This window comes from Phascolarctos cinereus, unplaced genomic scaffold (genome assembly GCF_003287225.1).
Source record: "Phascolarctos cinereus isolate Bilbo 61053 unplaced genomic scaffold, phaCin_HiC Scaffold_4;HRSCAF=312, whole genome shotgun sequence".
In the NCBI taxonomy this organism is placed as follows: Eukaryota; Metazoa; Chordata; class Mammalia; order Diprotodontia; family Phascolarctidae; genus Phascolarctos; species Phascolarctos cinereus.
In genome coordinates, this window is record NW_027555847.1 from 508,744,721 (window position 1) to 508,768,687 (window position 23,967).

Consider the following 23,967-nt stretch of genomic DNA (forward strand, 5'->3'; position numbering starts at 1 on the left):
ACATTATTGATATTTTTTCTTTGACACCTCTTTGTATATCCAGGATCTATTATAGTGCCTTCCATGCAGTAGACATTTAATACCCCATTTCCTGTATTTCTTATTTCCCAGTAGCATGTGAAAACATTTTTTAAACATGTTTTTAAAACTTTTCTCCTGCTTTTCTGAAGTCAGACACTCCTTCCACTGCTCTAGTTATGTTCTTTCTCCTTCTCTATTTAAGCCTTCTCTGTTTCATGTAAGTCAAATGCTTCTTCCTTTATGAAGTTCTCTCTAATTCCTCCATTTAAGGACGAACTTTCCTCCTCTGAACCCTCTTAGCACTTAAATTATACCTCTTATCACATCTTATAGCACTTATCACATGCTACCTTTCACCTAGTTATTTGTGTGTTTATTTTATTCACCTTCCAGTTGTAAGCTCCCTGAATTCAAAAACTGTTCTTCCTTCATCTTTTCATCCTTGAAATTTATCATGTAGAAGCTCGGTAAAATGTCTTCTGAATGTTTGTTTTTGTTAAATATTCAAATTTATCACCACAACATATCCTTGTTTCATTTCCACATATTCCCCATTTATACATTTTTTCCATTGATAGAATTTGTATGGAGATGGATTCCAAATGAATTCTATCATGTTCTGCATTGGTTGACTATTTCTTGGAAGTTTTCCTGGGAATCTCATACTGGCTAAGGAATAGAGTGGTAGATCAGTGGAACAGATTAGGTATACAATATGAGTAGTAGTAAAACACCGTAATAATCTAGTGTTTTGTAAACCCAAAGATCCAAGTTTAGGGGGCAAGAATTTACTATTTGACAAAAATTTTCAGGGAAAAACAGTCTGGCAATAACTAGGACAGGGGTGGGGAACCTGCAGCCTCAAGGCCACACATGGCAGGTCCCTGCGTGTGGCCTTTTGACTGAGTCCAAGTTTTACAGAACAAATCCCTCCTATGTATAACAAATCACATTTGTTCTGTTTCCCACCCCTGAGAGAGACCAACATCACACACCATATACCAAGATAAGGGCAAAATAGGTAGATGATTTAGACATAAAGGATAATAAGCATAAGCAAATTACAGGAGAATGGAAAATTTTGCCTGTCAGATCTATGGATATAGGAAGAATTTATGACCAAACAAGAGGCAGAGAGGATCATCTAGTGATTAGAGAAATGTAAATGAAAATAACGCTGAAGTACCACCTCATACCTATCAGGTAATATGATTGGAAAGGAAGATAATAAATACTAGAGGGGATGTGGAAAAATTGTGATACTAATACACTGTTGGTGGAGTTGTAAAGTAGCCCAACCATTCTGGAGAACAATTTGGAACTATGCCCAAAGGGCTATAAAACCATGCATTCCCATTGGCCTAGCAATACTACTTTTAGGTCTGTATCCCAAAGAGATCAAAGAAAAACGAGGACTTATATGTACAAAAATATTTGTAGCAGTTCTTTTTGTTCAGTAGCAGTTCAATTTGCAAATTGAGGGGATGCCCATCAACTGGGGAATGACTAAACAATTTGTGGCATGTTATTGTGATAGAACACTATTATGCTATACGAAATGACAAGCAGGGTAGCCAACTGACAAGTCATTTTCAGAAGCAATAGTAAAATTGATTCGATTACTCCTCCCAGAGCAAGAAGTGGGAGGGATTTTGAGGAGAGGTCTTGTACAGTAGTAGTAGTAGTAGTAGTAGTAGTAGTAGTAGTAGTAGTAGTAGTAGTAGTAGTAGCAGCAGTTGTTCATCCTTCACTTTCAAAGAGGACCAATGACATCACGATGTTGGGGTAAAATAGTGGATGATGGGTGATGTCTTGACTTGTGCACGAATTGGATTTAAGAGAGGCAGAGTTGTGCAAAGTCATCAGCCTCACTCTCTGGATCAGAGCCATTGAAGTCCAGTGGCTGGACAAAAGTCCTGGGATGCAGTGGATGACCTTAGCGTCTTGTGCAGGATGTGTGGGACAGTAGGTAGATGACAAAATGGCCGTGATGGAAGGCTGGATGGGATACAAAGCATGATTGATCTGAGGTGAGTTAGGTGTAATAGCCTACCATCACCGACCCTGGTTCAAATTCCAGCTCTACTACTCTGTTTATGGTCTGAAATCACTTCATCTCACTGGGCCTCAGTTTTGCCTCTCTATAAAATAAAGATACCAGACCAAATGTTCTCTAAATTCCCTTCTGGTTTTATACTATAATGTATTATCTGCAATGTCCTCTGTGGTAGGCATGTCCCCACTGCAAATTAACAAACTAATATTCTGATTTACCAATTAGTCTTATTAGTTTGAAGAACGTAGGAAAGTTATAAAATCATAGGACCATAGATTTAGAACTGGAAGTGACCTTAGAGGCAATCTAGTTTAATACCTTCATTTTACTGTTAAGGAAACTGAGGCCCATAGAGGTTAAGTGACTTACCCATAGTCACACAAGTAGTAAGCAACAGATGTAGGCTTGGAAACATGTCCTATGATTCCCTATCTTTTTCTCAGAGCTTAATAAACACAGAGTAAACTCATAATTTAGGTTTTTAAGCTGCAAAGTGAAGAGACCCTGATGTCCCCACCAAATGGAAGCCTCCTTCCTTATTTTTTAATTTTTTTTTTTTTGGCTTTTAGGCAATTGGGGTTAAGTGACTTGCCCAGGGTCACACAGCTAGTAAGTGTCAAGTGTTTGGTCTGAGGCCAGATTTGAACTCAGGTCCTCCTGACTTCAGGGCCGGTGCTCTATCCACTGTGCCACCTAGCTGCCCCCAAGCCTCCTTCCTTATTAAAGGCACTTCTGAGATGGTTCAGCTGGGGTCAGTGCACAGTATCTGTGTCTGACACTTTGGCTGCTTAGCCAGTCTGGCGCACAAGTAACAGAGACCCAGTTGAATACTCCTCTCTGGGGATTATATGGAGCTATCACCATCTCAGCTGGGTTAGACCTGCAGCACAATGCATTCTCCTGTCTGCAGCCATGCTGAGTCCAGTGTCATCCCCACATCACCTTTGAGGATATGGAGTTGGGATGTTTGTGGGTAAGGAAGTTATAAATTCCATAAACAGAAAGTGGAAAAGCATCGGTTGGGTAGTAACACAGAAGACAGAAATCAAAGAAAGAAAACAGGCCACAAGCTGGATACGAGTCAACAATGCAACGCAACTGCAAAAACACACAAGCTGCAATTCTGATTGCTCAATGGGAACATTGTTGGGGAGACAATCCTACCTCTCACCTTGTCTCCAGAGAGACTACAGCTAGAGCTCTGTGTTTGCAAACACCACACTCGCAGGAAAGAGTCACAAGAATGTGAAAGGGAAATCTGGAAGACATAAACGACAGTGAAAATTCAAGAGTCTGGATATAGAAAGGGGTTGTAGCAATCTGTAAATATAGGTCAAGTTGGATTTTTAGAAGATGGTGAAATCGAAGGAAAGTGAAAGGTCTCTGTCCCTGGTTCACTACGGATGCTAGGAGGGAGGCTAAGGAGCAATGCATTCAAATTCGAGCAAAGTTTTAAGGCTGAACAAATCTTGTTGATAAAGGTCAGGCACTACACTTTAATAAGTGCTTCATAGGCCTCTTTTATAATCACCAGAATAAACTATCTCTTTTTTTTCTTCCCAGTGTTCTATTTGTTGCCTGTAGACCGGCCAACATTAGCCCCTTGAGGGTTTAGATTCATTTTGGGGGAGAATGGGAGAATTTTCTGGTAAGTAAACAACAAGTGACTCAAGTCTGCTTCTATGTGAAACTGGGAACTTCTAAAGTGAGTTTGTATCTAAATAATTAGTCATTACCGTGTTTAAAAAAAAAAGGTAGGCAAACAACATATAATCAGCAAAAGCATTTAATTGGAACCGGAAAAAATTAGAAAAAAATCTAAAGATTTTCAACTAGTCCTCCAAATAAGTGAATTCCTGCCCTTTCCCAGCATCATCCAGAGAGAAAATTTTTCACCTCAATCCAGCAAAATGGGGAAAACAAGGCAAAGTTTTGGGTATCTGCCATTAATACCTCTGGGTCATCATTCCATCTTCTACCTGTAGATCTCCTTAGCCTTTACATAACACTGGCAGATTTTGATAATTTCCTTGGCTCTAATGACCTACTTTTATTGTAGTTCAGCTCTGCTGGCAGTCAGATCATCAGTCGAGCCCAGCGGTCTCCAAACCTTTTTTTTCAATCACATGCCCCTATCAGTAAAATATTTTTGAGCAAACACTATAAATACATGTCTACTTATTTATGAATTTATACACATGTGCTATTGTACTCATAGGAGTTGGCTAGTGCCCCAGTTCCATTTAATGACTCAATGTCAATTAGCTTTTAGAAGTAAGTAGAAGTACATAAAGTAAGCTCTTATTACCAAGCTTCCTTACAGAGCTCAGAAACTGGGAAGCCCAGTTTTGCAGTAGAATATGTAGAATCCCAAGTAAAAGGGAAAGTCAAATAATTTATTTTATAAAATTATTTCTAATCACAAATCTTACCCAGCAATCCCCCAAACACACATCCACAGCTCACTTTCATGGCTCAGCTTCATCTTGTGGCAGAACTGCTGTAAGCCCAAGAATAGGAGGGTGTCTTCAGCTCACTACCATGTTTCCATTGAGCAAGTATGTTACAGGCAACGTCATCCGAAAGACTCTCCAAAGTAATTTACTGGATTAGGCTTAGAAGGAGAGGTGGCCAGAGGAATCATTGCTTGGTAGAAGACTTGGCCTATTTGCCAGAATAGCTAAACTAAGTTAGGGAATTCTGACATGCTTTTTTCTGGTTTGTTGATGGCATGGGCATTTGGAATGGTCTCCTATAGCCCAAATGAGTTCAAGATAGCCAGATAGGGTTCCTCAGCTCTTCTGACTGATCAGACAGGAAGAGAAGAGTAGGTGGGGCCTACTCTTGAGTAGGGTGAATGGTCTACTGGATACACAAGTGTGGGGAAACTGATATACTTTGATAGTACTGTCATTACTAGCACTCAGTAATAGCTCCTGATTCCGAAGGCTGAAGGCCACAGAATTGACCACATCCTTATGCTAGAACTTGGCCAGGTAGATATTGTGTTAATCCTCGCTAAAGCCATATTAGTCTCCTGCATGACTGCCAACAAAATCCTTGCTGACAGTGAAGAAAATGAAGAAGCATTCATCACTGGAGGTGTAGAAATGATGGGACAATAGGAGCTTTCCTTCAATCCACCGTTTCTTTGCAGGAATCTTTTTAAGCCGCTTGTCCACTCTATAAGGGGTAATTTAGTTAAAACAAGATAATAAAATATACAAATCTATTTTACCAGAAACATGTAAACTATAATATGTTGAAATACGCTGAAAGCAAATGAAGAAGTCGAGATACCACTGTCAACCCTTCCATGTTATGGAATCACCACTTCACACATCATACATGACATGTCACCACCTACTATATAGACCAAGTGGGAGTAACAGTGTCAACTAGGATATTAAATATTAGCAAAGCTTCATTTATTTAGATCAAAAAAATTATAATATTGTCTTCCCACCTAGGTGGCTAGGTGGCTCAGTGGACCCAGAGCATCAGGCCTGGAATCAAGAAGTCTTGAATTCAAATCTTGCCTCAGACACTTAGCTGTGTGACCCTGGGCAAGTCACATAACATCTGTTTGCTTTAGTTTTCTCCTATGTAAAATAGGGACACTAACAGCTTGTACCTCTCAGAATTGCTGTGAGGATCAAATGACATAATAATTGTAATGTACTTAGCATAGTGCCTGGCACATAGTAAATGCTATCTAAATATTATTATTAGTAGTACCATCCCAGAGTGCAATGGACTGTCTTTCATTGGTTTAGTCCCTCCAAAGCTCTATTCCTGGTCAGCTCCATGGCTTGGGAATTCTCTCCATATTTACTACATGGAATAGCTTCTCTTTGCCACCTCATCAATGAAAGCACATCCCCTAATCACCAGCAAGCACACTATCCCAAAAGAATTTGAAGTTTCATGACATCAGGGTAAAACATCAGGAACCTGGAGATTCAAGAAAAATGTGCCTCCTAATGGGTTAGGTGTGTGTTTATTGAACAACACAGTAGTGTTACACAGCACACTTGCCCACATCTGACCCTTGTTACATTTAAAAAATCTGTTAACTAGAAGTTCTGTGCTTTGTTACTACAATGAAAATGGATGTTGCAGGACCAGGTCCTAAGGTCATTCCTTGGTCCTTGTAATACTGGGTCACCTGCAAAATCTGGCATGGACTTTGCTCCCAAGCTCCTTGGACTCTGGACCCTGGGACAATGTTCTTTCCTGATCTTTCAAAACTCACATAAGCCTTAGAAGGAGAAGGCCCTTACAGCATTGCCTCTCAGCCACTGTCAGTGAAGGAGTCAAATCAAGAGCAGAGATTCATCAAGAAGGAACCGCCAAAGGGAATGGCTAAGGCCCTGGTAAGTAAGCGATTCTTGAAGGCATTCTCAGTTCTGGCTATGCAGATAATAGAAAAAGCTTTTCCTAACCATATGGTTAGCTGACCAGAACCAGTCATAGAGTGTCTACATAAGCTCCCAGGTCTCTCCAAGGCACTTCCAAAATGATCAAATTGATTCTTTTTTTTAAAAAAAAATTTATCCTATTTACAATTAATTGATTTTGTCCTGTAACAACAACTTTCTGACTCCAGGCCAAGCACTCTATTCACTAAACTACCTAGCTGCCCATATAATGTGTATGGTGCATCATATATATAGTATATTATATAGCATATATGGCATACTATATTATTATATTAGTACTAGCTATTATTTTTATTGTTGTTGTTGTTACAGTTTCCTCCATTGTAAAATGAGGAGGCTGGCCTCAATGACCTCTAAAATCCCACCCTTCTACTGTAAATCCATGATCTTATGAGTTTCATAACATCCCCTTTGAGGTAGTAGGCGATTTACAGATAGGCTAACTGAAATTCTAAGAGATTAGGAGAGTAACCTGCCTAGAGATTCATAACTAAGTGTAGCCCTAGCCAGGACTAGAACCCAGGGCTTTTAACATGTAATCCTGTGGTCTTCTGACTATATCCTCTTTCTTCTAGAAACAAAGTGCCCTACTGTATTCATCTTTAAGTCTCCCATAGTACCCAAAACGGTCCCTTGTATATAATAGCTGCTCAAAAATATTTGATAAGGGAATGCAATCCAAATTCCCTGGATCATGGATGCTAAATCTAGATAAGGAGCATATTGATAATGTTGCCTCACCTTCAGTGTGGGGAGTGAAAATTAGTCACTGAGTGGGACAGCAACAGTGAGTAGTTAATGGAAAAAGAAAATGAAAACAAGAGTCTCGAGAGAAAGAAATGATATATGTAAACCCCATGCAAATTTTATGCCATTATGCAAATACACCTGTGGCCCTCCTGATGATTCCAGACACCTGAATAGGGCCCTCTGCAATTTCCTGGTGAGGGACATTGCTTTAGCCATTGGCAATTAAAATCCCTTCTGACGTTAATTTTTAAAGAGTACAGCAGGTATCTCAATAACCAAAATGCTCTCTGATGCAACATTTAATTATTCGCATTTATAAAACCTTCCAATTTATTTCCATCTAACATCCTTTAAAATAAATCAAACATCAGGGCCCAGCAGGTGCATCCAGCCATAATGGGTAACTGGATGCTTCTGGCAGTGAGGCAGTGATGAAACACTAACAAGGACAATGTTAGCATTTAAATGATAATAATTAGGCTTGGTTAACAGGTCACTGAGACAGAGTTCACCCTTCTCCTAGAGCCATTGTTTTGCCTTTGATGCACCACAAAAAAAAAAAAAAAGGACAATCACCTGGAGGTTATCTTCCAGTCCCAAAATGACTATTTAATATTCGAGTTAAACATACTGAAGGCACATTGGCACAATTTTAAAGAGTTTGATTTTTCCTACCAACTTCAGCACTCCATCATAAGAAATATTACTGTCATGGTTAACATTTGCTCCTACCATTAATAATAATAGCAACAACTACTGTATATAGAAGGGAGCCTGATGAGTTTTTAAGGGGGTCTCTTGGAGGAGAGCCTTGGCTTGAAACTTTGATAGCGTCTCCCTGTGGAGGCTGTGGACAGGGCTACAATGTTAAGATCTATTTCAATCATTATTATAATAACAAATCTCATGAGTGCTTTGATATTACAGATGGGACTTACATACATTGTCCCACTTTATCATGTTAAGGAGTCCCCTGAACTTGTCATTTTGAGTTGCCATTATTTTCTAGAAACACTGGATCCACCATATGCAGGAAGCCCTGAATATGTCAAGGATGAAGCACCCCAGTTGACATAATTTGTTGTTTGCATCCCAAACTGGACTCCCTGTATGTCCTTGGGAGTCAAGACAGGCACCAATCAGTCTGCTAGGCTAAGAAAGTGCCTGTGCAGCTGGGACCCATGTAGACAATAAGACCATCCTGTCTTCATAGTCTAGCAGTTCCCACGATAAAAACATGTGGCTTTTGCTGTTGCCTTGCTCCTACCCTTCAGGAGGGGTTTTGTCCTTTCCTACCTTGACTGCACTTTTCCCTCTCCCACGCCATGCATCCGTAGATGGAGATTTCTGGTATCTCCTCCTTTGTCCTGCTGTTATAAAAATGCAAATTTATGTATGGATTGTGAACTCTTTGGGTTCCACGTGCATGTTCATTTCTCTTATAATAAATCTAGTTTTCGCGTAAGTTTCACGAAATTGTGATTGCCTGCTGATAATCATCACAAGGACTCTAGTTCAGCCCTGTATCACTTCCCAATTGGATTACTGCAGTAGGCTTCTAACTGGTCTCATAGACATGTCTCTCCCCACTTCAGTCCATTCTCCACACGGCTACTAAAGAGACTTTCTTAAAGCATAGATATGACCTTATTACCCCACTCCCTACTCAGAAATCTCCAGTGCCTCCCCACTCTGGGATCAAGCATAAACTTCTTTGGCAAGTAATGTTCTTTACCAACATTCCCTCCTACCTCTCCAGTCTTCTTACACATTATCCAAGGTACACTGGTTCAGTTGTGGTCACCTCCTTGCTGTACTCCCATAGAACCTTCCATTTCCTGGGTCTGTGCCTTTGCTCTTGTCTGAAATGTTCTCTCTCCTTACCTCCACTTGCTAGAATCCATCCCTGGCTTCCTTCAAAACTCAGCTCAGATACAACCTTCTGCAGGACATCTTTCCCGGTCCTCCCAGCTGCTGGCATATTCCCTTCTGTTAGCTGCCCTAGACTCTGCATGTATCTCGTATGTGTTGATTTATAGATACACATTTTCCCCATTTAAATGTGCTTTTTGAGGACAAGAATGGTTTTTGCTTTTCTTTTGTATCTCTATAACTTAGTAAGGATTTAATTAATGCTTGCTGATTGATTAGAAGGTGAGCTCCTTGAGGTCAGTAACTGGTTTTACCTTTCTTTGTATCCCTAGAACTTAGCCCAGTGCCATGCACACAGTAAACACTAAATCCTTATTGATATGATTTGCCTTTATGATTGAGCCTCAGTTTCCCCAAATGAAGGAAAGGAACTTGATGGTCTATAAGATCCTTACTAGTTCTCTATGATCCTTCTATGATCCCACGATTTTCCAATTCTTTATCTATGATCCCATGATCTTCCAATTCTCTATGATCCTTCTATGATCTCATGATCTTCCTATTCTCTATCTATGATTCCTCTATGATCCCATGATCTTCCAATTCTCTGTCTAGCATCATTCTCCATGGACTAGGCATCTGAAAACCTAGGCTTAAGTCTCTGATCTGCTAGGACCACTTAGGTAAGTCATTTAGCCTCTCTGAGTTTTCATTATCTCTCTTCTAAAACATGGATATTTTACCTAATGACTTCACAGAGTTATCATTGAGAAAAATGGCAAGATATGGCAATTGAGTGGATAGAAAAAGAGAGTGAAAGAAGGATGACATGAAGATTGTGGGCCTGGATGACTGGGAGGAGAGAGCTGTCCTCGATAGTAATAGTCAGAAGAGGGGGAGGTTTGTGGGAAAAGATAATGAGTTCTGCTTTAGACAAACTCTGCTGAGTTTGAAGTGCTTATAGGGAATTAAGTTCTAAATGTCCAGTAGGCAATTGGTGACATGGGACCAGAGCTCAGGGGAAAAGCTAGGGCAGGTCTGGAAATCATCATCAAAGACATAATAATTGATGAAACCCATGGGAGCTTATGAGGTCACCAAGTGAGAAAGTTTAGAGATAGGTAGAAAGAAAAGGGAAGGATTAGGACAGAGCTCTGGGGGTGGAACCCACAGTTAATGGGTATAATATGATTGAAGAGCCAGCAAAAAGAGACTGAGAATGATTAGTAAGACATGAAGAAGTAGGCCTAAGAGAAAATGATTCCAGAAAATTGGAGAGAGGAAAGAGTATCTGGGAGGAGAAAGTAATCATGTAAATGTCATGTTACAGAGAGGTCAAGAAGGAAGACTGATACATGTCTTGTCTAAGGTCACATGGGTAGTAAGGGTTTCAGGGCCATCTCCGGTCATCCTGATCTGTATTTGCCACTGGACCCATACGGCTGTGGAGGAAAGAGTGAGGCTGGTGACCTTGCACAGCCCTGCCTTACTTATATCCAATTCACTTGCAAGACACGAGCATCATCTTCCTGATGTCTTGGCACTCTTTGAGAATGGAAGGACAAACTGCCAAGGTCAGAGGCAGGATTTGGAAACAGGCCCTCTAACTCCAGAACCCATGCTCCAAACAACCAGGATTCCATGCCAGTGGGCCCAAGAATGGAGACTGTGGCATAACTACAAAAAGACCATGATGTGACCCCCTAAGGGCATGTGACCAAACAAGAAGGTGGGAAAGGTAATGAGGGTGCATCCCACCTTACCCAAAATAGCGAATGGCTATTGTTGTTGGAGACAGTTGAACTATTTCCAATAAGACCACATCTACCTTTTACTCAATTTGTTGTTCTTCAGTTGTTTCAGGCATGTCCAACTCTCCATGACCCCATTTGAGGTTTTCTTGGCAAAGATACTGGAGTGGTTTGCCATTTCCTTCTCCAGCTCATTTTACAGATGAGGAAACTGAGGCAAATAAGGGTGAGTGACTAGCCCAAGGCCACACAGCTAGTAAGTGTCTAAGGCCAGATTTGAACTCAGGAAGAAAAGTCTTCCTGAGTCCAGGCCCTGTGCTCTATCCACTGCAGTTGCCTTTTACTCATCATGGTCTAACATTTCTCCACTTCTCCCAAGCACCTCCATTCCCCAATTCCTTCCTTCCATATTACTAATCAGCCATTCAGGGAAGTTCTAACTTAATGCTACCCAGGCAAGCAGCTGCAGAAGTATCTGTGGCAATCCACCCCACCACACACACCTTCAATACACCCACTCCTGCACTCCCAGATTGCCTCAAGCTATGGAAGACACCATTTAGAAGGCTGGCTCTGTGACAGAGGACAATGACGGATGAGTAAGAGTTCTGCCCCACCCAATTCATGTTTTGGGTGGGGCAGAATGAGTCACAGTACAACTGTACCAGTTCCGGGACCTATTTAGCACCCTCATGGTTTTCACTCTCCCCACCTGCTCTCACTGGCTGGAGGGATCCCAGAGGAGCAGCTGACTTCTCTCTCCACCTCCTTCTTTCTGGCCCCTCCCCCACCAGGGGGGACCCTGGGGTTGAAGATTCTAGTACTATTATTCATGGGCCCTCATCTAGTATCCTCATTATCAATTAACAAGTTAAAATCAATTAGCTTTTACAAAAGGGTATTTACTAAAAAGTTACAGCAATATAGAAGTACAAAAACACCCCCACCCCACCCCAAAACGAGGCACCACCCTCTCTCCTCTGCACTTATTTGGATCCTGAGAAGCAGGAGTTCAAACTTAAAGTGGTTGGTATAAAACATGCTCCCCAAACTTGGGTGTGTATGTTGATTGCCTAGCCCTGGGAGTCTTTTTTTGTTTTTTTCTGGCATAGCTAATGGACAAAGCATTCTCTTGCTCAGCTGCCCTAGCTCCTTCTAGACTGATGGTGTGGTCCTCTGCTGAACTGGGCCAAGCTGTTCACATCATGATTGTGCCAGCTTATCAAAGGACTCACTGATGCCACTGACCCTGGAATTCTAGTTGTCAGTGAGACTTTGGATGGCTAGGATGGATCTACTAGTCTCACCAGCCACCAGGGCACTCCCACCTCAGGATACTCATTCACCTATGAATAGGAAATAATAAACAGAAAAGAAATGAAAGAAAGGTATCATGAATTCATGAATGTATGGTGGTACAGAGGAGGCGACCTGGGAATTTGGGGAAACATCTCCCCAAAAAAAGTAAGCTTAGACGTAAAAGAAACTGAGCTAACAATTTCTACTCTGAAAGAAGCCTCCACTATCTTAGAGATTTCCGTTCCTTCTGGATATTCTGATAACACTAACCTCAAAGAAATGCATTTCCCACTAGAACAAACCTGATCTTTGGCAACTCCAGAGACCTCAAGGTTAATGCATTCTCTTCCAAATCACCTGATATCCTGTCCTTATTATTCAACCTTCCAAAAAACAGAAAGTGGCTAAGCAGCCTCATCTGCTAGGCTCCTTGCACACATGTGTGCGTGCATACATGCATGTGTGAGTGTGTCTTTGCTATCCACCTGACAACTGCCCATCAGCTGATGCGAATTAACCTTTTTATCTTTTAGCCTTGCCTTCTGATTTACTGATCTCCTGTCCAAAGGTGAGAGGAGTTAGTCTCTGGGAGGATCTCAGGACCTCTGGGTTGAGGAATCCCCCAACTGCAGCCAGATGGGAGCTACATCTCACTGCCCCTTCCCCCACTTAGAGGATCACAGCAGTTCTTCCTCACTCAAAATCCATCATGGAAAAGAGCAAGATGTTCACTCAAACCTTTTGCGTGTGCTTTCAGTTCCAGTTCAGCAGCCAATTAAAAGACTTTCCATCTCCACACACTCTCTTATGGCCAGTTAGTCACTCATGGTCAGAAAATGGCTCCCCAAAATCCCATGTGTTAGATTGGCAGCAGGCAGAGAATACGGCACATACTCCGTTTAATCAACCAGGAAAAGCAAATGTGTGCGTGCTCTAAGGACTGGGCTCTCACTAGCCAGTCCTCCATTACATACTATTCACAAATAAGTAAATAAACATATACTGAATGGAATGCATTCTCCAATCTTTTTTTCCTGATACGGGCTCTAACAAAACAGTTTAGAGAACACCGCCCTACACTGTGAATCTGACAGTAGAATGTCTGCAAAGATTCCACACAAAACAAGAGTCAGCTTATCTCGCTATATTGCCTGTCTGGGCCTCGTCTTTTTCATCTGTAAAATGAGAAGGCTGCTCTAAATAATTTTGAAGGTGTCTTACAGTTCTGGAATTATCTATTGAAGTATTTTAATGGTGTAATCCCATTATAAATTCAATGATGTTTTAAATGAGGTTTACCTTATTTTTTAAAAAATTGGGCATTAAGAATGAAAAATGGGCTTATACATTACAGGAAGAGAATGGAGTATAATTTTCTTGTTTAGAAAGTCCTGTGAACCCTTTCAGGCCCTGCTTTTTCTGCTCTAAAAAGATTGTGAGGCAAGTTAAGAAGCCACAATTCTATTCAACTTCATTCTGATAACCTGCAGAGCACTGCAGTTATGAAAAGTTCTTTCAGTCTTAATGCTCCTGCTTTGGCAACCTAAGTTATGCAGAGCTCCTTGGGAAATAACTAGGAATTTGGAGGAACATAGTAAAGAAACCCACCAGGGGAATTAAAACCCTTTACTTCCTATACTTGGGGTATTGTGAAGATGTGTTTACATAAGAGTATTTGGAGATTTTAGCTGACTATGAATTTATTCTGCAATGACTATTTGAAACAGACCCCATTTCATGAAGGACGCCAGTAAAATTGAGTTATTTCATACATATGCACCCCTCTGCTAAGTTATTACCTAAATGTGAAGTAGTTCATTTAATTCTATCTACTTTAAAATTAGATTTTTTTTCCACATTGCTCTTGTTAATTCACTTTTCTCTAATTTAAAGGTCTTTTCTCCTTGTTTTTATTTTACCTTTTCATGGAGATTAAATGAATTGTAGAAAGAAAGCTAGATTGGTCGATAGAGGACCCAGGTTCAAAGCTTGTCTCTGCTACCCGCAAAACCTTGGGCAAATTGCTTAATCTCTGTGGTCCTCAATTTTATCACTGGTAAAATAAAGGGATGGATCTAGATGACCTTAGAGATCTCTTCCAGTTTTAAATCTATGATCCTATGACCTTTTTTTCATAGCATTTTTTAAACTGTTATTTTGACATCTGAGGTCTAGTCATCAAACTCTCCAGTAGCAAATACTTTCAAAAATCTCTGATCACATAGATGCAGGGGCTCCCTGAATCAATGCAGGTAGCAAGGCATTCATGCCTTTTCAACATGTGGGACTACTGTTCGCATCCTCCCACAAAACCTCTAGGGTAGGTGGGGTCTGCTAACATGGTAGGGGGGGTTTATATCACTTCTGCATAATTCTTCATTAGTAGTAGGCTACAACCTATTCAGGCCTACCATGTACTTCTCTACTTGCTCTTTTGATGACCTCCCCCTTGCCCCAACTCTAATTCTTGAGAAAATTCATAAGGTATCGCATGATGTGCAGCCATCTGCCCTCAAATGAAGAATACTGACTTTAAAAAAGATGAGCCTTTTTATTTTTTTAGGAAGAAGCCCGGTGTAATTAAAACACACTACAATTTCCCAAAGGCAATGCAGCAAGCTTTCCTCCCCTTGCTCAATTCCGCGTCCAGTTCTTGCATCCCAGTCTATCTACAGGGTCTCTCCATTGATGAACCAACTCTGGGAGTTAGTCCAGCTGCAGATCACAATCTGGACAATAGGCATTCCTTATCTACTTGGTTTCTCCTGTGTAGAGAGTTTGGCTAAAGCCTTTTGAGTGACTCAGAAGTTCATTTAGGAGGCTCTGGGGTTTTCTGAGGCTTGATGGAATCAGAACAGTTTTGTTAGAAAAGAGGAGCACTTCAAGGCCCTCACCAGTCCTAGGGAACACTTTTCAATCTGGACTTGGAACTGAATATCCTCTCTGAGAGTGGCAAACACCTGTGGTAAGGACAAACTGGAATTGGAGGACACAATTCAGCCAGAAGTGTAGTGATAATTATTTAACAACTGGCTCACCAAAGAGCAAAAATACACACATGACATACTTTTAAGTTTAAACTGCATTATTAGCACTTTCTTAAGTCTAGACAATCCACACACCAATAAAGTAAGTCCTGACTTGTAGTGTTTGCCAGTTTCTGAGGTGTAAATGTTCATAATGAAAATTTAACAATCAGTTTTCAAGAGCTGTTACAAACTGGTTCCAGCATACCACTGAACACCGTTCAACTCTCCCCACAACTACTCCAGCAAGATTTAAGACCTCCAGAATGAGTAGTAATTAGGAAATCTAATAACAAACCACAATGGGTTATTCTTCCATCCCAAGATCACAGAGGCAAGTAAACAGGGCAGGAATTAGGGAACAGAGGTCAAGATCACAAACTTAGCCCTGATCCCAGGAGGGCATCTCCCAGACAGTCCAGGATTTGAAATTAGCCCCTGAGACTCTTGGAAAAGAGGTACATCAGTAGCCCAAGTAGCTGAGATCACAGGCAAAGAATAAAGCTAGGATAGTAGCGTAGGTGGACCAGAGCCTTACGCAGAGAACAGAATTAGGTCAGCAGCAGAGAGCTCCCGGAGAAGGATTAAAAACATCCTTCAGTGCTCTGAGCAGCACTGGTCCAGCATTTTAACACAGAGTAGCTTACAACCAGTCAACACCTAAGCCCAAGCGTAGGCCAGCAGCATGGATCAAGGACTCAGCCCTCAGGGCTATCAATCAGGCTGGCCCAGCAACCCAAGACCCCCAGAACTGATCGGGGACTCAGTCCCAGGTATAAAACTGATTAGACCAGTAGCATCTCTAGAGCACACTAGGGACTTGGCTCTGGCCTAGAGGGCAGCAGAAGAATCCCTCTCTGAAGTCACTGAGCCTTTCAGCTAATTGGCAAGGACTAGGGCCAACGACTGTCTACTGGAGTACCACCCAGGGACAAATTTATAGCTGTGTAACCTGGACAGAAACAGGGTCAGGAGCATGGGAAGCCCCTTTGATTTTACCACAGAGGACTCCACGAAATACCGCAGCATCCTGGCTCAAGCTGCCACTGTGAGCCTCGGAAGAACATAGCACTCAATACCTAGAGAACATAGTGGGAGGTTTCCAGATAAGACAGGGTCATATAAGACTACGACAATTCCTGCCAGAATTGTGCAAACTGATCCTAACACCGAGACCTAATTAAGGCTGGAAAAAATGAGTAAACAAAGAAAAATATGATAAAGAACTACTGTGATGTCAGTGATGCCCAAGATACAAACCCAGAATGACAGAATAACTCTTAAACACCTACAAACAAAGCTTCAAAAAAAAAAAAGTTAAGAAGACCTGCTTTAGGTCATAGTTTGCCCTACTGAATCAAATGGTTTTTTTTAATCATCAACAAATAAACACAGCGAGATTTTATATTCTTTAGAGCTTCCAGTCTTTTACTATGTATTCTTTTAGCTTTCAGTATGACTATGAAGATACTGTCTGCTGTACAATAATATTTGTGAAACCTTATGTGTTTCAATCTCAAACTTTCATCAAGGATACCCTCAATGCATGTGTAGATCGTCCTCATAAAGATTCAGTACAGATGGGAAAGCAGGAACATGGGTCAGTAGGGACTGATATTTTCTTGGTTGCTGTTTTTAGTTGTAATAAAGCCTATGATCCCCCCCCCCCAGGTGATTGTATATCATTTCCCGTACGGACTCTTTTGTCTAGCCTCGTGGCTCTATCTTCATTTTCTTTGGTGCCATTTTTACTTGCTTATGTAATATAATAGGCATTGTGATTTTCATTGAAGGAAAAAAGAGTTCGGTATGGAAATCTTCACAGATCTTTTACATTTTTCCATGTTTGTCATCTTCTTTCAGGTTTCATCCTTAAATGACTTGGGATAATTTGATTTAGTTGAATCTCTCTCCAAGCTTTCTATAAACTTGACTGCTTTATGAGGTAACATTGCCCATAATCTTCTACCAAATTCCTCCTCAATTTATGAACCAGCTACTAAACCAGTATTACCCTGAAGTATCTCATCTTTAAACTTGTCATGGAGATCAAGTATCTATTGGCTAAGACTGTCTCCAGGGAGCTCTTGGCTATCTCATTGTGGTCATTGGTTTACAACCATTAAACTTATTTAGGAAATTACTGAGTCCATACCAAGTCTGTTCTTTTATCCCTTTCCCAGTTTTCTACTTCATCTACTCGCTTTAATATGTCAACATGAAGTTGTCTCAGTTGTTGCCATATCCTCTCACTTTTTCTTTCTTCTAAGTAGCTATTGATATTTGCTCTAACAAATTGCTGATCTGTCTTTACACAAATAGATGATTAAAAAATGACTCCCATATCATTTACTATCAAAATAAAATCGATTTTATTTTTTTGTGAAGCTATTTAGTAGTCACCATGTCCAACCCTTCATTTTATTTTTGGAAACGGGAGTGGTATTAAGAGTAACAAGGTGGGGACCTAGAGAGGTGGCAAAAGGGAAGGGAAGACAGAGAGACCCCCACCACCAGCAGTTCCCATAGGAAGCTGTGCTATGGGTCTCTCATTCCCAGTTATAAGGTGATTCCATCTATACCCTTCACTGAGCGGTGGCTGGTGTTGTCAGTAACCAGGATCTCATGATGGGTGGCAGCTTTGGTGGCTTCCAACTTAAGGTACTTGTCAAGGTAAAGTACCATATTTATTGCATTATCTATCATCTATCTTCTGATGCAGTAGAAGCTATAGATGGAGGAGGGCTGATCCAAACCCCCCCCCCCACTCCTATACCTACTCAGGTAGCAGGAACACACCAAGTAGCACCTTGAGGCCAAGGATGCCACCACTATATTGTGATATTTATGTATTTCTTAACCATTTAACATGTATAAAACTGGGCTACCTTTTTTTCATTAGGTTCCTATCTTTTTAAAAATTTGTCCCTGACCAAGTTTTTGAGTGATGTGTCCCTAACCCCATTTCCCTCATAAGCCCTGTCATTTTTATTGTGCAATTTTGCATAGCTCAGCGACTTTTAGGAAGACACACATCAAGTTATAGCAGAATTGACTGTATTTAATTCCTACTCACAAAGAAATAGGACACCAAGGAACCACCACATACATTAACAGGGCTCAAGTTATCAGTAACTTATAACCACTATTACACTTGCTTGAGAGACTGTCACAAACATTACATTAAGAAGCAGTTTGCAGGACTGCCAAATACGCCTGGCCACCTTTTACCTTGTTTCTGCTCTGTCGGAACAACTCCCAGGCATTCTCTCACCTGTGGTCATTTTTTTTTTAATGAAGAAACTTCCCTTGCTGCCAATCAACTCAATACTATGACCTAGAGTCTCTCAAATTCATAAGACCATGTACTAGATTGGACACATCCATCTTGGAAATAATGTCCAGTCACCTACTCAGGAAAGGAAATACAAGATAGAAAAGGCAGCCAGAGGCCCAACTGCAAGTTTACCTGGTTGAGTGGCCTCAAGGTAGCGGGGAAGTGAACCATTTATGCCACCCACCCCCATCAATGGTAGTCTTGTGACAGAGACTGGCCACATGAAAAAGCTGATGGAAGACAGAGGACCGAAAGCTATGTTTCCTTGTTAATTGATGCAGCATCCCACCCCCCTCACATTGTGGGTGAGGAGACAGGGAGGAGGGGGCAAGGACCACACAGCTACTCAGGGTATGCTGAATTATACTTTCAGTGCTGAGTCACACATGGGCTAAAGCTGCTCATCCTTCCCAAAGCACCCACTGGCTAAGTCCACATGTGGCTGGCCAGGAGGAGGAAGATCAGCTTTGCACATACCCAGTTCGCTCAAAATCATGTTTCTTGTTGCCACTGGGAGCACAATAAAACCAGCTCTACTGTCTTCGATTAGCCTCCCTAAGGAGAACCCAGGAGCCGTGTTTTTATTTAACTACAATTTCCTTTCATGTCCACTTGTTAGTTGCTGGACAAGGATGTCACATTTTGAGTCTCAACAGCTAAGTTAATGTTGTCACCAAGCAGTAACCTACTGGTGATAAGCCTCTCCCAGGTTATCTGGATTGCTCCTTAGAAATCAGCCTGAGGTGAAAAGAAATGAAGTCATGCCCAACAAACCATACTGGGCTCTCATAGCTTGGTGTCTTTGCACAAGCTCTTCTCTAGACTCAAAATGTCTTCTCCTCCCTAGCTGAATTCCTACCCATCCTTTGAAGCCTAACTCTGAACACCACCTTCTCTGGGAAGCCTTCCCTGACTCTCCCACCTGGTACCACCCTTCCTTCTCAGACCTTTCCTAGTTCTTTCCTGTGCCATTTATAATATAATGTATAATTGTTGTCTGTGTTTGTGTCACAGCCCCCCTAGTAGTACGCTATCAGCTGCTTGAGGGTAAGGACTGTGTCTTGTCTAAATTTTGCACCTCTCCAGTCCCTGGCACCTTACTCCTTCTGCACACAATAGGTGCTTGGTGATTGTTAGACTGTTCTGCCTTATATTTCATCTCACAGTGACTTGCTGCAGGTCACTCAGCTACTTAGTGGGGGAGTAGGATAGAATTAGGGCTTATTTTAAAAAACAGAAATAAATCATTTTTAAAAGCAAAGATTCCTATAGTGTAAATTAGCATACCTAATACAGATGAGTGTGTGTGTATGTTTCATTCTTTTGAAAGCCACACTCAGGAATTCCATCCTGAGAGTCTTTTTCTTTACTATCAGTCACTAAGGCCTTGTTTTTACTACTATACCTGAGAATGAAGCAGGCCATTTTAGGGCACCATTTTTAGAGTACTTAGAGTGATAATTTTTTTTTTATTCCGAACAAAACAAACACACACACAAAAAATGCAAAACACAGTGACTACTTAAAATGTGGGGGGAGCTAGGTGGTGCAGTGGATAGAGGGCAGGGCCTGGAGTTAGTAAGACTTATCTTCTTGAGTTCAAATCTGGCCTCAGTCACTTACTATTTGTGTGACCCTGAGCAAGTCACTTAACCCTGTTTCCTCAGTTTCCTCATCTGTAAAATGATCTGGAGAAGGACATGGCAAACCATTCCAGTATCTTTGCTAAGAAAAACCCACAAAGGGTCACAGAGTTGGACATGTCTGAAAATTGACATAACAACACTTAAAATATGACTGGCATGTTTCCTCTTAAAATTATGGCACCTCCATTAGTGCCTTTGATTCCAAAATTATTTGCTCCACAAAGAGTGAAGACAGGCTTTCCATCTGCTTTATTTTTTTTCTGTCTTTGACATTAATTATTTTAAATCCAATTTTATTTCATCTTTAATTCCAAATTCTCTTCCTCTCACCTTTCCCTCACCTCCCTATTGAGAAGGCAATGAAAAAAAGACCATTAGAAACATATATGGCCAAGCAAAATAAATTCCTGTATTAGCCACACCAAAAAAACAAAAGGAAAGAAAGTAAAAAGATAAGAAAATATGCTTCAATTTGCACTCTAAGTCCATCAGATCTCTATTTAGAATTAGATAGCTTGTTTCATTATGAATCCTTTGGAATTGTGGTTAATCATTGTGTAGATCAGAGTTCTTAGTCTTTCAAAGTTGTTTCCCTTTACAATACTGTTGTTGTTGTATAAATTATTTTTCTGATTCTGCTCATTTAAGTCTGCATCAGTTCATAAAAATCTTCCCAGTTTTTTTCTGAAACCATCCCTTTCATCATTTCTTATACCACAATAGTATTGCATCATATTCATATATCATTATCCTACTGATGGGCATCCCCTCATTTTCCAATTCTTTGCTACACCAAAAAGGGCTACAATAAATATTTTTGTGCATATGAGTCCTTTTCCTCTTTCTTTGATCTTTTTGGAGTATAGCCCTACTAGCTTTCTGTTTGCTTTAAACAACAAGTCACTGATTATTAGAGATTGGAGAAAGTTCATCTGATGTTCAATAAGTAAGAAGAACAGAATTGTCAATGTAGCTTGGAGGAACAGCAGAAAACACTGGGGTCATGATTAAATACATAAGCTATCATAAGATCAAATGCTAGTTTTGGACTAGATGGTCTAAAGCACTTGCTAGCTCTGAAATTCTGTGATTATCTATTGTCCAAAAAAGATATGGTCCAGAGTTACTACTGCAGAGCCTTCCCCGACTCCCATCCCAGTAGCTCTGGTTCTTTTAAGAAGTAGCACTGGCTAACTTTTCATTATCAGTATCTTATGAGTTTGTTTTCCCAATCTATTTATAGGTCCATTCCCACCTCAGATTCACAGAACCCAGAGAAAGAATCATTTGTCCAGTTACTGAAATTCTTCATCGTGTGATTTTGATTTTTTTTTGTTTGAATGTTTATAATTCATTACGATAAATCTTTAATAATTTCAAGGGATAAGAAGGATTGGCCTTGGATAATGATAGAATATGGGAGAAAATCCTAAATAAAGCTCAAACCTACTATCTCTGATTTTCTCTTCTCTTTCTCCCAGGTCAGGGAGTAGTTATATTATAAAACATTTTTGCACTATCTACTTAATCTCTTCCCCTTTATTATCTACTTAACCCCTTTCCCCTTGCCACTAGCAAGACTAAGGTTGGAATCCCAACTTCAGGTGAGGAAAAAGTGGTAAATAATCACCCAGAGATTATCCAGATTAACCCAACCTAAATCATGAATCCTATCTAAAAAAAATCCTCAAACAAGTAGATATCCATTCTCTGCTTGTAGACATCCATTGATAGAGAGCTCACTACTTATGATTAAAACTAGAGGAGAAAGTGAACACTTTCCAACTTGATACATTCTAATTTATTCCCTAAATAGCATTCTGATATTAATTCAATGTCCCAAGAAGGTGCCCTTACTTGGAAGAAAATGTGCTGACAATTCCACATGAATATCATGGTTGACTTGGTAGTTATGGAACAATGAAACAAAGGCTGGATACAGGGTCAGAGGACCTGGGTTCAAATCCTGGTTATGTCACTTACATGACCTTCTCTTGATCACTTACCTTCACAGGTTCTTGGCTAAAACATCCTTAAAATGAAGGTGCTACACTAAGTAATATCGAAGTTCCTTCCAACTCTAAATCCACATATAATAACATTTTACATCATGAATTAACAAACTGGCGCTCTGGTTTACAAATCAGTATCTTATGAGTTTGTTTCACTATTCTTTTTAAAATTGAAGGTTTGATGTGGGCTTGGTGCTGTCCTGGGTATTATAAGCAACAGAAAATAAATCTAAACATGGCCTCTGTCCTCAGGAAATTTACCATCTTCTTAGCACAAATAAGTTCATCAGGATCTGATCAGAGTTGAATAAAATAATAATATGAAGTTTATGAACCTACAAAACTGAAGACTAGAGAGTGGACAATGGAAAGGCTCAGCAACTCGTGGGATCTACAAATCAGCTGGTGTCTTCCTCTCTTCCCAAGCACCCAAGCAGCAGGGTATTAGCCAGCAGAGCAGTGGCAGTGGACACAGCGGTGGTGGCAAATTAGCCAAGAAGGAAAGAGGCATCTTGGCTTTGATAGGGCTGTCCTCAGTGGAGGTGAAATGTAAAATAGCTAAGAGCAGCCCTGCTGCAAATGTCTCACTGAGGCTCAACTACTAGTCTCTCAGCTCATGAGAGGGATTCTGGGATTCTCTATTGCTTATCATTCCCTTCCTGTAGGTGAACAAGACTGCCTATTCTATATCTGCTTTGTGTTTGTACTCTGGGCACCATTTTTACTTCTGCTCACCTGCTGGAGAGGACCCCTGAGCAGACTAGAGCCAAATTGACAATGCTCCTCAGGAATCCAAGATGGGGATCGAGTTAAATCAGTGGGAGACTCGTTCTCCTTTTGAGGTGAGAGGCAACCCCAGAGCAAGGAACTGGGGACAATCTTTAAAGGCAGGTGAACGACAGAGACTACCCCTTGTGGCCTCAGCCTAAAGGATCCCAGGGAGCTGAGGAGCCAGATACACAAAATGAATATAAGGTCATTTTGGGAGGAAAGATAGTGACAGTTCCGTACAGAGGAATCAGGAAACACTACATGTAGAAAATGGTGCTGAGGCTAAAAGTACTGCTCATAGCACATCCAAGAAGAAAATCGTTCTGTAGCCATTGCTGGAAGATCTACCTTGAAAGAAAACCCACCCCACTGGAGGTAGCCCATCCCACTTGGATAGTTCTAATTGTTAGGAAATGTTTTTCCAAACATCAGCCTAAATTTGCTTCTTTGTAGCTTCTACCTACTGTGCCTGATTCTTCCTCCACAGTCAGGGAGAACAAGTCTAAATTCCCCTCCCACCTCATATCTTCCAAGTGCTTGAGCGACCATCTTGGCCCTCTCACTGCCACCCTTTTCTCAGCTGGAGGGTATGTATCCTTAGTTCCTTCAACCTATCTTCATATGCCATGGATTCAAGGCCCTTCACTATTCTGATTGCCCTCCTTTTGACCTTCTTATTTATCACTGTCTTTTCCATAATGTGCTACCCACAATGAAACACAATATTCCATATGTGGCTTGACGAGGATATGACCACACAAAGACCCCATAATATAACATACCCAGAAGGTTATTATCTCAACATGAAGCCTCATCCAATCCTCCTTAATTCTAGTGCCTTTCCTCTGTTGATTATTTCCACTGTATCCTGTATATAGCCTGTTTGTACAAAGTTGTTTGCCAGTTGTCTTCTCCACTAGACTGTGAGCTCCATTCACCTTTCTTTGTACCTTTAGAGCTTAGTACAGTGCCTGGCACTTACTA

At 40.8% G+C, this 23,967-nt stretch overlaps 1 long non-coding RNA gene across 1 annotated transcript in view; it reads right to left on the reverse strand.

Annotated features, from left to right (window-relative positions):
- Positions 1 to 209: 209 nt before the first annotated feature.
- The window catches only part of LOC110197077 (uncharacterized), a 64,498-nt gene continuing 40,740 nt past the window's right edge, over positions 210 to 23,967 (reverse strand). The window contains exons 3-4 of the long non-coding RNA XR_002321402.2: positions 3,249 to 3,335; positions 210 to 2,019 (exon numbers count right to left, since the gene is read on the reverse strand). This is a non-coding gene — a long non-coding RNA (uncharacterized LOC110197077). The remainder of the gene's footprint in view (positions 2,020 to 3,248; positions 3,336 to 23,967) is intronic.